The sequence below is a fragment of the Chrysochloris asiatica genome, unplaced genomic scaffold (assembly GCF_000296735.1).
Source record: "Chrysochloris asiatica unplaced genomic scaffold, ChrAsi1.0 scaffold00208, whole genome shotgun sequence".
NCBI lineage: Eukaryota > Metazoa > Chordata > Mammalia > Afrosoricida > Chrysochloridae > Chrysochloris > Chrysochloris asiatica.
Genome location: NW_006408726.1, coordinates 4173752 through 4186447, shown reverse-complemented (window position 1 = coordinate 4186447; position 12696 = coordinate 4173752). Strand labels below are relative to the sequence as shown.

The 12696-nt window shown below is 39.9% G+C and overlaps 1 pseudogene; it reads right to left on the bottom strand.

Annotated features, from left to right (window-relative positions):
- Window positions 1–12696, bottom strand: part of LOC102835017 — a 74818-nt pseudogene that overhangs the window by 28562 nt on the left and 33560 nt on the right.

Sequence of the window (12696 nt, the reverse complement as noted above, 5' to 3'; positions counted from 1 at the left end):
AAGCCATGTCTCTTACCTTTAACACAATCTCCCAAAAGACTCCACTATAAACAACGGTCCCCTAGTCTTACAACTACTTCAAGCAGCAAAACTCACAACACAAGTAGGATTCATCAATCCACCCCATCTCACAGGGAAACAATAAGGCCAACTGCAAAGCAAAATGAGCAGCCATGCTCCTACCTCCATCCACACAAATGCTTGCTATTCTCCCTATAGTACCCCTCTATAACCTCCTTTAAACACAGAATGGCTTCAACAAAGAGCCACACTCTGTGGGGACTGGCTTCTTCTCAAGGGACTGTACATTCTTCACAGGTCACAGGCCACACACATCCTCATAGATATACACAATTCCCTTCACATAGGGCATGAACCCCTACTCTGCCTCCTATGACCCATATTTTATTGTCCAAGAATGCCCTCACTACTCCAACAAATAACTCAAACATGCCCCACTTGCTCAGTCACATCCCCACAGGGAGCAATTCACCCCAAATCATTTCTCACCAATCAGGCCGGTCAGTGGCTGTTTACCAGGAGAAAACTGGCAAATTGACTTCAAACACATACACCCTCACAAAAAACACAAGTACCTCCTAACCATGGCAGATACCTTCTCAGGATGGATCTAGGCCGTTCCTACCACCTTGGAGGGTGCCAGATCAGTTACGCATGCTCTTTTAACTGAAATTATTCTGCACTTCAGCCTCCCACACTCTATACAATCAGACAATGGTCCTGCCTTCATCTCCCATATCACCCAACTCACTGCCCAAGCCCTCAACATTACCTGGAAACCACATCCCATACAGACCTCAATCATCGGGCAAGGTGGAAAGGGCAAATGGCCTTATAAAAACACAATTAACCAAGCTTTCATTAGAGTTACACATGTCATGGACAGAATTACTTCCCATACCACTAACAAGACTAAGAGCAGCCCCCCGAAAATCCACCTTCTTTAGCCCTTTTGAACTAATGTATGGAAGACCATTTCTCCTGGGAAACTTCCCAACCACCCCACCCCCACTTGCTGACTATCTCCCAACCCTAAGTATGGTCCGTCATTTGTTGCAAACCCATGTAGACCAATTTCTACCCAAACACCTACCCAAAGGAACAACAACACTTCCGGGTCCAACCTGGCCACCAGGTGTACCTGAAAACCCTCAACCCAAGCCCCTTGCAACCAAAATGGGAAGGGCCCTTCTGTAGTATTTTGATGTTTGTAAATGTATGGATGCTTGCTTTGTGATCTAACACATGGGTCAATTCTGGGAAACGTTCCATGTGCACTGGAGAAGAAAGTATATTGTGCTGTTGTTGGTTGATTGTGCTGTTTATTTCCTCTGTAACTTTGCCGAGTTTCTTCCTGGTTGTTTTGTCCCTTTTCAAAAGTGGAGTATTAAAATCGCCCATTGTAGATTTATCTATTTCTTTCTTCAATTCTAGTAAGGTTTGCTTCATATATCTTGGTGCTTTTTCATTGGGAGAGTAGATATTTATTATGTCGTCTTGCTCAATTGACCCTTTGATCATGAGATAGTGTCCTCCTTTATCTCTTATGCTGGTTATTGTCTTAAAGTTTACATTTTCAGGGACTAGTATTGCTACTCCTGATTGTTTATTGTTGCAGTTAGCTTGATATATTTTTTTTCACCCTTTAACTTTCAGTCTGTTTTTGTGTTTGTGTGTAAGTTGTATCTCTTGCAGGCAGCATATTGAAGGGCTATGTTTTCTTATCCATTCTGCCACTCTCTGTTTCTTCACTGGTTCATTCAATTAATTGTAAACAATGTAATTATCAATAGGTATAATTTAATTTCTGCCATTATATTAAATTTTTGGTAGTGCTGTTCGTTCTTTTGTTCTGCATGCCTTCTTGTGCTGAGTTCGATTATTTTGTATTTATTTATTTTTCTGTGCTATTGCTTGTCGGTTTCTTCTTAGTTTTCATGATTGCTTGTTCTGCTTGGAAGTTCATTTTCATGGTAGGTTGTGAAGTATTACCTTTCTTTCAGGTCCCTATAGTTTATTAGCTTTTCTCTCCATTTAAGAGAATCTACTGTATTCTGTAATCTACCTGACATCCTCACCACCTGTATCTCTGTTCCTACATTCATCCCTTCTTTGACACTGATATTATTTTGGTCTTTGGTTGACCTCCCAGCTCCTTTGAATTTGTTCTTGTAGTATTGTTCTGTTCTGGACTCTGCTACCTTTGGACTGAGTTCCAGGTGGTTTTGCTATGCCTGTCAATCTCTGGTTGTTGGCTGTTGTTGGTTTCATCCTACAGAACTCCCTTTAGGATGTTTTGAAGTGCTGGATTGGTTTTGATAAAATCTCTCAGATTCTGTTTATTGTAGAAGGTATTGATTGCACCATCATGTTTGATTCATAGTTTTGCTGGATAGACAATTCTTGGTTGGCAGTTTTTTTCTATTAGGGTTTTGCATATGTCTCCCATTGCCTTCTTGCCTGCATGGTTTCTGCTAAGAAGTCAGAATTTAATTTGATTTCCTTGCCTTTGTAAGTGATACTTCTCTTCTCCTTGGCTGATTTTAGAATTCTCTCCATGTCTTTGATTTAGGAGAGCTTGATTATTATATATCTTGGTGACTTTCTTTTGGGGTCTATCCTTTTAGGGGTATGTTCGGGTTCTTGAATGTTTATCTTCTCATCTTTCAAGATGTTAGGGAAATTTTCTTCCAGAAGCTCTTCAATTATCTCCTTTGTTGACTTCTCTGATTCTTTCTGTTCTGGAATATCAATAATTCTTAAGTTGTTCCTCTGCATGTTATCCAGCATGAATCTTAGACTTTTTTTAGATTATTTATCATTTTTTCTGCTTGCTCTTCTGTCTTAGCAATATTGAGAGATTTGTCTTCAAGCTTGCTAGTTCTGGCTTCCCTCTCTTCTATTCTGCTCCTTTCCCCTTCAGTGTACTGTCCATTTCTGATATTTTATTATTAATCATCCAGACCTCTTTTTACAGGGTTTGAATTGTTTCCAGTGCTGTATCAATCTTGTTTGATTGCTCTTGTAGTACTTTCCTGAATTCTTCCTTGTTTTCTCCACCCCTTTTTGGAGCATTTAAATTTGTTTCCATACCATTCTTATGAATTCTTTCTCAGGTAAATCCCAAAGCTGCTCTTCCTCTTCTGGGGAGACTTTGTCTCAGTTATTCTTTTCTATTTTTGGACATATTCTGAGATTATTTGTTGTGTTTGAGATCTTTTGTTTGTCATTTCCTGTAGTTATGTGGTTTTTTAAAAATCCTAAATGGATGTTTGTTGTTGTGTTATTAAGCTTACTGGTTGTCTCCTGGTGGATATGATCAGGATATAGACTTCCTTTTTCATTTGTAATTCTTCACAGCTGTTATTGGCTCTTGTTTCAATGGTGAAATATTATTGGATATGCTTGTCATTTGGCTATATGGCCATGATTGCTGTCTTTTCTTGGGTAACATAGGGAGAAAAAACTTCCACGTCTAGGAAAAATGTGTGACCCAAAGGCCCAAAAGTAGAAACAGTATAAAAACAGAGACAAAAGCCACTACTTTGAAACAAACATAAAACTGTGGCCAACTGTCCATTTGCCTTGCTACACAGGCAGTGTTTGTACACCATAGGAGCCTCCAACAGGGATGGGGTGTCTGCTCATTCAGGCCCCTCCTCTAGTCACCACTGTGGAGGTGCACAGATAGGTGTTGAGAAGTTAATGGGAGAAAGATTGTCCACTATTTTTGTGTCTGTAGGTCAGTTACGTATCTGCATGTGCACAACATAATTCTCTAGACTGTTGCATCCTTTTATTTTGGGGCTTTACAGATTGTTGTATGGTTTTTCTGTCAGACCTGATGAGCCTGCTGTTTTCTTGCTAGATAGGTCAGAGTAAAGGGTCTTGCACAAGTTAATTTTAGGGCTGTGACTCCCTGGCTGAAGTCATAAGTAGCAACCAAGCTCTTTCTCTCTGTACCATTGGAAAACTGTGGGGTGAGCACTGGACTCTTTCTTCTTTGGGGGGTGTGCACCCACCTGCCTAAAGGTGTCTGGGCTAGGTAAAGAAGGTGTGACAGGGAATAGGAATAAAAAATGTGTAGAATTCCCCAAACCTCCTTTTGCAAATGTCACTGCTCTGCTTTTAGCGCTGGTTTCCTGTGGGGGCCTGGCTGTAGCCCCACCCTCTGAACTCTGCCCAGGCGGTGTGGCAGCAGAGGGTGTCCCATCTCCAGTGATTCCTAATTTGCAGTATTTTCCTTTATATCATGATTTTTTCACTTATGAGTGTGGGAAACTGACGTCCTGGACCTTATGGTAAATCCCCATCTCTGGTGTTGTTCCATGAGCGCAGATTCTCTGGGTTTTCAATCCCTCCCCCATGGAGCCTTTCCTATCTGATTGTCTCTGCCACCGCCCAAACCGGAACTCCCATGTTATGATTTTTAATGGATGTTTGTAACTGTCACTCCTTACTTTGAGTTGTGCCCAATAACAAGTTAATGTCTTGAAAGTTCAATCCATGTACATCATTATTGTCAACTGTGTACTTTGAGGTGGTAACTCTTCCCCAATCAGAAGGACACTGTTAGATATAGTACCAGAAATTGAAAACCTTATGAAAAGCAGCAGAACATTGTCAGATATGATGCCAGAATAGAAGCCCTTCAGGTTAAAAGGCACTCCATACTGACTTGGGAGGAGCTGACTCAGGTAATAGGCCTGGCAAAGTGCTTCCTAAAGGTCATGTCTTAACATGGAGAAGTTGTATTCTGCATACATGTGTTGCAATGAGTTAGAATCAACTTGACATCAACTTATGATAAAACGAGGAGGCCAGGAAAGGTTCCTAGGTAGTGCAAATAGTTTGCTCTCAGCTGTCAGCCAAAGGTGGCAGTTTGATGTACCCAGTAGGGTCATGGATGGCATGGAAATCTACTTCCATAAAAATTATAGCCAAGATAATCCATGGATCAGTTCTATACTTTAACATATAGTAAAGAGATGAGTTGGAATTAACTCGTGGACAACAGGTTTAGTTTGAATTTTGGTGGTGGTGGTTATGTGTCGTGGAGTCGGTTCCGACTCATGGCGACCCTGTACAGTGTTTCTGAGGCTGTAAATCTTTACGGGAGCAGAAAGCCTCATCTTTCTCCTGTCAAACAGCTGGTAGTTTCAAACTGCTGACCTTGCGGTCTGCAGCCCAATTTGTAACCGCTACACTACCAGGGAGGACGAGTCAAATTCCAGCAACATAAAGGGTGATATGAGAAGTTACATAGAACTACAATAAACCTACTGATTATGAATTCCAAAAGTTATTCCACAAAATAAAGTTGATCCAGCCTCTAGGCTTTAAGTATGATTGTGCCTTGGACATGTTGCACTGTCCAAGTCTCAGTTTTGCCACTTTTAAAGCTGTTGTTGTTATTGCATGTGGTCAAGTCATTTTTGACTCATAGGAACCTTTTTGAGACAGGTTTTGAAACATGTTTGGTGGGTTTGAACTGCCAACCATTAAGTTAAAAGTCCAGTATTTGTATATGTATATAGGAGCCCTGACATGGTATTGTAGGAAAAACACTGGATCAATAACTGCCAGGTTGGAAGTTTAAACCCACCGGTTCGCTCTTGGAAACACTATATATGGTCACTAGGACTCAAAAGTGTCTCAATGGCACACAATGACAACAACATATATACATATATGTTTAATTTTTTGTCTCTGACAGAGTTCTCCTTCTTAAGATAATGGGTGAGGATAGAAATTTACATTTAAAATCAATGTTAGAATAGTTAATGAAAGCATGAAAATTGTGTATTTGTGGCTTTTGAAATGGCAGGCCTGTGTAAATCAAAGAAGATAGAGTAAAAATTGGTAATTTCATGTCTTGCTTGAGAAGGAGCATTCATAGAGAATTTTAATAAGGTTGTGAGAGAATTACATTCATATTAGTTTTTCTTCTAAGCCTCTTGATAACAGATAAGATGCAGCTGTTGAAAAGAGAATTCATTAGTTTAAAATGTTGCAGTAACTTTCATTTTAGAAAATATAGTTCATTTTACTTTTGTTATTCAGAATTTATGAGGGTAAGTAAAAAAATTATTGCTTCAGAATCATGGAAACCATTATCAATAAAAATATCAAAATGTGAAGCTGCTGTTTCCTGAATATCGTCCATCTAGGTCTATATACTCTGAAGGCAGTATTTCCATCTCTGTGACCCTTTCCTGAAAAATTCTGGCTTTTCAATTTACACTACTTCAAAATGGCAGGTTTGATATACTCCAGGGAAACGAACCATGTTCCTTTAAAATGTTCTTTGAATTTGGGGAGCAAAAAGGAGTTTGAAAGAGCAATATTAGGGATGATAGTTGGATGAAGTAAGTTTTCCCAACAAAATTCTCATAGAGTAATACTTGCTACCCTCAAAAAATAAGCATCTCTCTGGTTTGAATTTAATTGGCCTAGCAGATTTCCTCAGAAGTCAATGTTTTGATTAGATCTTTTTCTTGAAGGCACCCTATAAAGACAATATTTCTTTTTTTTTTTTTTTTCCCACTCAGGCATATATAATAATTTACTTCTCCAAAGGGCATATTCTGGAAGTCTGCTCCTGGTCACCAGCTCTTACTCCTTTTCTCCTTTGTCCGTGATTCTAGAGTCCTCAGCCACTCCCCATCTCCATGCCCTCATCTCTGGCGCTGCTTTTCTGGATAAGGTCCCGCACTCTGCTTGTGCGTTCCTCTCTTGATGGTCCTAGGGTCCTCTGTTTCTGGACTGTAAGATTAACCACTCCCCTTTTTTGTTACAAAACTTCTACCTTTAAAATTGCGACAGTCACGATTAATCATGATAACAATTATTCACCATTGAATCTTACGGATCTTATCCCCTTCTCTTTTTACCAGACCCATCTAGACATGATGACAGCTATTCAGTGGGGGCTCTTTCTTTCCCCCCATACTCTTAAACTAAACTTCCTCTTGAAAGCTTTAAGTCAGTCACTTTGTGCCTTTATTGTCTCCTCATTTTAGATAGCCAATGTCTAAGTTGCCCATCCCTATCTACCCTGTGCATGGAGCGGATAGCATTGATACTTGATGTGAAGACTCTTTCTCTCTGTTGGTATTTAGAGTAACTACCGCTCTGAGTATAGGTCAGGTTCATCATGAAGATGTATCTTCTGTCACTGTAGCTGTTCCAGTCTGCTTGTCCTTTCTAGTGGGATGTTTCACCTCATAAGGTTCTAGATGAGACTCAGGATTCCAACTAAGGGCCTATACTCTGTAAAGGCTTTGCATGAGGCCTATTTCACTGGCAAGTTGTAGGACCCCTTTTAGGTATTCCAATCAGTTATAGGCTAAAGGCAGGCTTATAAGTTTTCTCTAATCATGTTTCCCAACATTCCTTTCTATCCCACTCAAGTGCCTATTTTACATTAGTAGGCAAGGGAAACTAATATTCATAAGGCAGACAAAGATTTCAGTATTATTTACCCTCTTCAAGCTATACCTAGATACCTCTATCCCAGAGCCCTGTTGTTCCAAGGTTGAGTATGCATCACTAGTTTCCTCTGTCCCACTAGGTCATGTAAACCTACATCAGTGTTCCCCTATCTATCTTGTTCTTCTACCTCCTCCCCCCTTCTTCAATTGCCCTCCCCAACACCCAAAGTAAACCCTCCACTCCAACCCCATTGTGGTTTACCATATTACATTCCATTAGTGCTTCCCTCCATTTAAGACAGTCTATTTAATCCAGTAATCTACCTGACCTTCCCACCACCTGGATCTCTGTGTTTACCTTCTTTCACATTGTAATTGTTTTGGTCATAGACTGACCTCCCAGATCCTCTGTTCTTATAATTTTATTCTGTTCTTGACTCTTCCATGTATCAACTGAGTTCAGGTTGATGTTGTCATGTAGTTGTCTGTTCTTGTTGATTCTCAGTCCACAGAAATGCCTTTAGGATGTTTTTCAGAGCAGGGTTGGCTTTGGCAAAATAGCTTCTGCTTATCCTAGAATGTTTTGATTACACCATCATATTTGATTGACAGCTTTGCTGGGTAGAGGATTCTTGGGTGGCAAGTCTTTTTCTTTCAGGGTTTTATATATATCTCCGGATTGCCTTCTTGCCTGCATAGTTTCTGTTGAGAAATACAAGCTTAATCTGATTTGCTTGCCTTTGTATGTTATATTTTTCTTTCCTCTAGCTGCTTTCAAGATCCTGTCCTTATCTTTGATTTTGGAGAACTTGATTATTATATGTCTTGGTCATTGTCTTTTAGGGTCTATCCATCCTGGGGTTCGTTGAGCTTCTTGAATGCTTGTCTTTTCTTTTTTCAGGATGTTAGGAAATTTTTCTTCCAGCAGCTCTTCAACAATCTCCTCTGTGGATTCATGTGATTGTTCCTTTTCTGGAATGCCAATATTTTTTATGTTATTCCTCCTCATGTTATCCAACATGAATATAGGCCTTCTTCAGATTTTTTTTAATCCTTTTTTGTGTTTGTTCTTCTATATTAGTAGTGTTGAGAGATTTATCTTGTAGCTCACTAGTTTTGGCTTCTATCTCTTCAATTCTACACCTTTGCCCTTTCACTGTATTTTCCTTTTCTGATATTCTAATATTAATCGTTTGGATCTCTTTCTGTAAGTTTTTAATTGTTTCCAATACTAATCTATCTTATTTGATTGTTCCTGTAGCACTTTCCTGATTTCTTCCTTATTTTTCTCAACTTCATTGTTTAGTGTTTTGATATATTTTATAATCATTTATTTGAATTCCTTCTTTGGCATTTCCAAAGTCTGCCCATCTTCCAGTATGGAGTGTAGGTCTAATTCCAGCTCATTTACCTCAGTCACTTTATCTCATTTCTGGACATGTGCAGATATGGTCATCTGCTTCTCTTTCTTGGCATCTTCAGGGGTTATTTGTGGACTTAATACTTAGATGGGTATGTATTTTGGTGCTTTTTATGCTTTCTGATTGTGTCCACGTAGATGTTGTCAGGAAATGGGCTTCTCTTTTCACTCTTCTTCTTGAGAAGTTTCTAGATGTCATTGTTGGTTGTTTTGATGTAACTTAGGATTTAATTTTAAGCCTATTTAATTTTTTGTCTGCTTGTCCCACTCCACAATTCCTGTTCAGGCCCCTTTTCTAGTTATAAACAATTCAGGGCCAGCTGTGGCTGTTTGGTTTTAATTGGAAACTGTCTCTTTAAATTTTGAGGAGATCTGTGCACATGCATAGTAGAACCCTCTGAGGGTGGGGCTGGTGTGCCTGCTAGCTCAGGCACCCCTATACCTACCAGAATGGAGATGCTCAAACAGCAAGGGACCAATGAACAGATACCTAAAGAAAAGAATATCCGTACTTTTAGCTGCGTGGTTCTGGTAGGCATCTATGGATACTCCAATCCTTCCCCCGCTTGGTCTCTCCCAAGATGGTGGTTCCTGGAGCAGCTGAGCATTCCAAAATAGAAAGCAATGGATTTCTTGGTTCTGCCACAAATTCCCCCAGCTGGAAGATTTCCAACCTTCTCAATATTCCTTTATATATGGTTCAGAGTTCTGGGACCATCCCCTGAGCGTACTTGGTCTGGTATTCTGTGTTGTTGTTGGAGGAGGTCTTAACTGCACTTCCACCCGATCCGCCATCTTGTTTGTTCCCCTTAACACAATATTTCATGAAGGCACCTGATGAAGAGAAAACTTGTTGAAAGCCCACTGGTCTCTCAAAGTTTGGCACTTTGAATCCATTCAGTAATACTGAGGAATAAAGCCCTGGTAATCTACTTCAATAAAGATTACAGGCAATATAACTCCATGGAACAGGTCCTATCAGTTACATATGGAAAAGTCATGAATTGGAAATGACTTGTTAACAACAGATATGGTTTAATTTTATATGTGGAGTCAGATTCCAGGGAATTAAAAAATAATATGAGGTAGAAATGCTGTATAGACTCTCTTTAACAAAGATGTATAAAACTGGATAAAACAGATTGAGAGAATGATCGAGGAAGTCTGAGCTTCTCATAAAGGAATAAATAAGTGAAAGGAGTGCATACTGGGAGAAGGAATTTGAACAGAAGTAAGAAAGGAGGTGACTTCTGATTTGGGATGGCAAACATGACCCACTGAAGCAATTTTGAAGGGGAGTGAGAGGATTGAGAAATAAAAGATAATTCTTGCAGATACCTGTCTGTGACTTACAAAAGTACGATTATTATTTCTTTTTCTCTCCAGTGACCAGAAGTGATACCTGTATGATACCCCCAGGAAAGGTTCCATGTAGACTACCCTGCTGGGTGTATAATTGGAAGCGTATGAAACAACAGAAACAACCTGCACAAGGAAGCTCTGCTCCATATCAGTCCTGGTTAGCCCTGGACTAGTTCTCATTAGGAAAAGCAGTTTAATGAACTTGAGGGGAAGAGCTAAATGGAAAGAAAAAGAGAAAAAGTTTGTGATAGGTCAGAGAAAAACAGTAGGAGCAGCTGGAAATTTCGAAGACAAGTTGTGAAAACAAGAGCCCATTAGGTGTTGCTAAAGAATTACTTTTATTTTCCTGCTGTTGTTTCTTAGTTGTTTTTTTAATGTTAATTTATTTTATTGTTTTATTTTTCTAGTTTTTTAGTCTGTATATTGTTTTTTCTGTTTTTTTTTTTTTTAATTTTTGTTTTTAGTTTTGTTTTTTTGTACTACTTCTGTTTTGTGAGCGTGTTGTCTGTTATTGCCTCACTCAACAGGAGACAACAACAGTGGCCATATGGCTAAACTGCACCTTCTACAATTCCAACAAGTAAGGAAAAGCCAATACTAGCTGCTATATATGAAAGAAGGATGACAACCAATAACTGCTAAACTACTATGAATTGAATTATACAAACAGTGAACAGAGAAGCTCTTTTCCTGATTGCCTCCATCAGGAGGTAATTGGTGAGTGCCTAAGAACATGCCAGCATACATTCATCACCTTAATACAAATACCACAACACCCAAATGCCTAAAAAGTGACATGAAATTTCTGTTTACATGCCAAAATAGGACAGGGTAGCTCAAACAAAAAACCAACAGAGAAGGCTAGAAAATGGTTTTGAAGAAGAAGCGGCACTGGAACTACATGGAAAATAACTCAGGAGAATAATATTGAGGTAAATCCAAATGTTCCATAGAAAGGTTGAAGAAAACAAGGAAGAACTTAAAAAAAAAAATGCTACCGGAACAATCAAACAAAATAGATATAGCATTGGATACAATACAAAACCTGCAAGCATAAGTCTAGATGATCAATATTAAAATACCAGAAATAGTGCATACATTGAATGGGCTAAGGAGTATGATTTAATCAGTACAAGCCAGAATTACAGATCTGGAAGATATCCCTCAATACTGCTAAGACAGAAGAGCAATAAAATAAATAAATAAATAAATAAAAAAGAATGGAGATTATTAGAGGCAGGGCTTGATGGTGGCTAGGGTGAAGGTGTAGTGAAGGTCACCGTCAGCAGTAACTCAGAATTCCAGGCAAGAAAGAAGCAGGAAGGGGCTCCAAGGCTTAGACCCAGAGAGATAGGAATAGTTTAAAGGTTTGAAGGCTTATAGCCTGTGGAATTTGGAGCTGAGGTGGGAAATTGTGTACTTTTGGACCTGCTGGCCAGGCATGGAGGCCTGAGCCCACATCCTGGGCGAATCCAGGCAGTGGGATGAAATACGAGCCGCAGAGACGCGGCAGAGGCACGCCACAGGAACCTTGGAAAAGAAAGAGAAAAAAAAGGTGCACAGTATACTCTGCAGATTTTATGTGGTTCCGATTTTATCTTTTTCTTTGGTGTAGAGTAATAGGTGTGCTCACGGTTTGGCCACCTACATTCGGGTGAATAGAGGTAGGGGCTTAGCTAGTGGCCACGACCCACCCTCACTGCTGGCAGTTTCCTCTACCAGGAACTCACACACACTCAGACCAAGCTGAGACGTGGATTTGGTCGGCCTTTTTGCACTGGGTTGAGAGGGGTCCTGGCATAGCCCTGTGGGTTAAGGCATCACTTCACCAATTCTTTTGAACTACAAGGTAGGTGGTTCAAGCTCACCAGTCACTCCTTGGAAACCGTATACAGGAGAGGCGGATGTGCTTACTATTTGATTGGCATTTACTCACTGGTTTGAGAGGCTTCCGGCATAGCGCTGTGGGTTAAGGCACCACTGCAAAGCCTTTTGAACTGCAAGGTCGGTGGTTCAAGCTAACCAGCCGCTCTGTGGAAACCCTATACAGGAGAGATGCGGATGTGTGTCCTATTTGGTTTGCTTTTATTTGTCTCTCTTTTTTTCCTTTTTCACTGGTTTGAGAGGAGTCCCAGCATAGCACTGTGGGTTGAGGTGCCTTTTGAACTGCAGCGTCGTTGGTTCGGGCTCACCAGCCACTCCTCGAAGCCCATATACAGGTTTGCTACGGGTCAGAATTGACTGGACAGCATCTAACAGTAGGGAGAGGAGGGAAGAGGTGACTGAAAGAGAATTAGGACATAAAAGAAAGACTTAATTTAAGCTACAGATTTTTTTCTTTCTTTTTTCTTTCTTCTTCCTCTTTTTCTTCTCCGCCCCAATCTCACTTTTTTGTGATTAAAGACTGCTATATTTAGTATTGTTTTCACTGGTGCTGCATTATTTTCTTCCGGTTTTATT